The following is a 3,874-nucleotide window of genomic DNA, read 5'->3' as shown; positions in this document are numbered from 1 at the left end:
TATAAATTCTTCATTGAATATTAGATTTCCCGCCAAATTCTCAATACTAAGTAAACCAATCATGCGTTCCCTTATGGAGATACGTTTAGCGATTGATGGACGTGTCCTAAGGTTCCGGGTCGGAGTTCAAATCTGACCGGAGTTGGCGGAAGGGTGGTGTAATAGGCCGGAAGTGCGCTGTTGTCTCCCTAACTTTTGCTCCCTATGGCTTGGTGATCGTTATAGCTGAGCATAGATTTGTCGTATTTTCTGAAAAGCCCGTGGGTTGTATTGTTTTTGTGCGAGGAGTAGTTGGTCGGCCAGCGAAACCATTTTTGTATTAGTCCGCTGCAACGGTGATGCGGTTTTTTCGCCTGATGACCCAAATAGCGGCGTTTTTCATGCGATTTCGAAGAAATGACGTCATCGGAGATTGCAAAAAAGTTATCACATGGAATTTTTTTATTTTCATTTTACACAAACATGAAGAATTTAGCTTCTCTACCACGTAGGCGGTTATCCTGGGAAAATTCGTTTTTTCCAAGCAGCTTCGATCAAAAAAGTGTTAAAAAATGATAGTTTTCGGGTCCAAAATTAAAATTTTACTACATATTCTAACCAAAATAAAGAGGCAACAGACGGTACCAATAGGTTTGTCGGAAAGAGACAGTAAACGGCTTTCCGCCATATTGATTAAGTTTTGCGTCCTACGTTTACTAGCGGAACTGTAGCCCTTCGGCCTGAGGCTGCCCGCCAACCTCCGAAATCGTAAAAGAAACTCCGGTCCGATACCTTAATAGGGCGGCGCTTGTACCTTATATGACGTCATAGATGACGTAATTTCGACGCATTTTAAAGTTTCCATCAGATGTCGTTATATTGTGTAAAAACAAACACCGTTTTTCATTTTTCTAGTTAAAAAGTCAGCATATTCATGTACAGGCCCTAGGCGCCCCCCTCCCCCTTTTTCACCCCCCCCCCCCCCCTTAGAAGTACCATTACGGGCAACTTTAATCGATTCTGGCGGGCAGATTTTTCCAAAATCATATCTTTCTCTATGTCATTTGATTGGAGCCGATCTCTGTCGTTCACCTATCGCATATGTTCGCGATGCCGTGCATTAGTATGACTTAAATGGGCATTAAAGCTGAAATCTTGGTGCTTTAAGCCCTAACTTAAGGAGAAACTGGGTTTACTGACTTTCGGTTCATAGCTCCTTAACGCGGCGATCTTTTTTTCTTTCGGTGGTATGTAGTAATAGCCTATTAAAAGCACTACACATATTTGCCGCGCTTATTCCAACTGCCCGCTTCTAGCGCCGACAATAAGATCCAGTTTGTGCTTTGCACTGTGTAAGAATGCATTCTTGCACACATTTGGGGCGCATTGTGCTTCTTAAGGGGCCGTTCACGGCGAAGTAGTTAAGAGTTTGGTGTCGGACGCGGTTGATTCTGAAAGTGTGAGATCTGGTCTACTGCTCCATGTCAAAATCTGGCACATTCTTCATTTTACTTACAAGCGATGAACTTAAAACGCGACCCCCTGCTGTTTTCCTTGAGCAACCTCTGACGTCACTCCGTGACGTCAGCGATGCCAACTTTTAAAGACGGTTTTCTACCGATGTGTAGCACCGAAACGACGGAGAGTGCACATACTTTCCCGGACAAGTTTATGGGCAGACTTTGCACCCCATTTTATCCGTTTTCAGAAAAGCGATGTCAGAAAAAAGCATGTTTTTTAATGTTTCTGTATTATAACGTAGGTTCAATATGCATCTAGGCTTGATAGCCTCAAAATACAGTGTTTTTGACCTGACTTTAAACCGCTCCTGTGGGAAAAGTAACCATCGGAGACAAACCAAATTTGGATATATGGTAGATATGAACTTTTTAAGTCATAAAAATACATATTGAGAAAAAATGTCCCTCTTAAGGTTCCGGGTCGGAGTTCAAATCTGACCGGAGTTGGCGGAAGGGTGGTGTAATAGGCCGGAAGTGCGCTGTTGTCTCGCTAACTTTTGCTCCCTATGGCTTGGTGATCGTTATAGCTGAGCATAGATTTGTCGTATTTTCTGAAAAGCCCGTGGGTTGTATTGTTTTTGTGCGAGGAGTAGTTGGTCGGCCAGCGAAACCATTTTTGTATTAGTCCGCTGCAACGGTGATGCGGTTTTTTCGCCTGATGACCCAAATAGCGGCGTTTTTCATGCGATTTCGAAGAAATGACGTCATCGGAGATTGCAAAAAAGTTATCACATGGAATTTTTTTATTTTCATTTTACACAAACATGAAGAATTTAGCTTCTCTACCACGTAGGCGGTTATCCTGGGAAAATTCGTTTTTTCCAAGCAGCTTCGATCAAAAAAGTGTTAAAAAATGATAGTTTTCGGGTCCAAAATTAAAATTTTACTACATATTCTAACCAAAATAAAGAGGCAACAGACGGTACCAATAGGTTTGTCGGAAAGAGACAGTAAACGGCTTTCCGCCATATTGATTAAGTTTTGCGTCCTACGTTTACTAGCGGAACTGTAGCCCTTCGGCCTGAGGCTGCCCGCCAACCTCCGAAATCGTAAAAGAAACTCCGGTCCGATACCCTAATTTGTCCAAGTTGCTTCAAAGATCACAAAAATGATGGTAAAATAATCATGCCTCGTCGTTTTTGTACTCTTATGATAAATCTTTGATATATTTTTTTCTGTGAAATTTTGTCTCTTTCGTTAGGTCTAATTTTACCCCCAGCATGCACTGCGTAGGCGATGATCTCAACCTGCGCAGTAGGATGCGCAGAACGCGAATTTGGACAACCCCAAAGTAACGGCCATGAAATTCAAAATTTCTCCTAACGTTGTTGGACGGAAGGAAAATTTCTCGGATTGCGAGCTTGTCGGACGTGTTTTCGCCGTGGTAGAAGGTAAGGGAGGCTCGTTTTGAGCCCTACACACGTGTGACTGTAGATGAAACGCACCGCTTGCCAGGTTTGGGGCTGGGTTGGTGTTTTTGACAGAAACCTTCAACAGTTGAGAAACCAGTCTGTTCCCAACAGACTGACCCCAGCCCCATATGACCAATTCCGCTCATTTATTTTCTTCATATGGGAGCCGACAGTCATTACCTCGATGTGAATGGATATTTCACTTGTTGGTGTTACTCAGTAAATTCTTCAGGTGTTTTACATTTGCAGCCTGGGGCATGTTAGCTGAACTGACGAATTTTTAAGGTGTTTTGACATTTGATTCTGAAGTTTGGCCCAGATGTTATGTCCCACGTCTGTACCGGATGAGGTCGAGCGGGGTCAACTATTGCACAAGCAAATATATCATCTCTTCAGATTTAAATACGCCACAATCTTGGCCTTTTCTCAAGATCTTGTCGCATACATAATTTTTTGGTTGGTTTAACTTACTACTTCCAGATTTTACAGATGAAGCCCAGCAAACATACCTTGTCATCGATAACCGAAGCTTATGGGAAGACATAAGATATTTATTTTGTACCTAATGATGTGAAATTTGAAAGATACAGAATCTTATGGCCTTAGAAGTCGTGTAGAACGAGGGCTTATGACAGAATTGTCTCCATGAAACCTTATATTTGGTGTGAATAAAAATGTAAATTATGCCTGACCTCTGAATTTAGGGGACATGGCCTGGATTTACAGAACATAGGTATAATGGTATTTGTATTTGAAAAACGGTATACATTGTACCACTAGGTGTTTGCCTATGCACCCTGAGTGATGTACACCTGTGTGAGGAACCTGTCACTTGCTTTCAATTGTGAAAAAAAGTCAGAAATTTTTAAGTGTCAAAATAACATTTATTTTGTTATTATGTGACAAACTGACATCTGTCAATGTCCAGCGTTCCAATAGTAGTAGTACACGTTAAACCATGAA

At 41.8% G+C, this 3,874-nt stretch overlaps 1 protein-coding gene across 13 annotated transcripts in view; it reads left to right on the top strand.

The window, feature by feature from the left end:
• Positions 1 to 2,704: 2,704 nt before the first annotated feature.
• Positions 2,705 to 3,874, top strand: part of LOC118414247 (transforming acidic coiled-coil-containing protein 1-like) — a 41,748-nt gene continuing 40,578 nt past the window's right edge. For 12 of the 13 annotated variants that reach the window (XM_035818158.1, XM_035818164.1, XM_035818159.1 and 9 more), the window contains exon 1: positions 2,705 to 2,890. The gene's annotated coding sequence lies outside the window, so the exon portion shown is untranslated. The remainder of the gene's footprint in view (positions 2,891 to 3,874) is intronic. The other variant, XM_035818168.1, reaches the window with a different exon arrangement.

The sequence above is a fragment of the Branchiostoma floridae genome, chromosome 4 (assembly GCF_000003815.2).
Source record: "Branchiostoma floridae strain S238N-H82 chromosome 4, Bfl_VNyyK, whole genome shotgun sequence".
Taxonomy (NCBI): domain Eukaryota; kingdom Metazoa; phylum Chordata; class Leptocardii; order Amphioxiformes; family Branchiostomatidae; genus Branchiostoma; species Branchiostoma floridae.
Note: the sequence above shows the minus strand (reverse complement) of the source record. Positions and strands in the feature narration are given on the sequence as shown.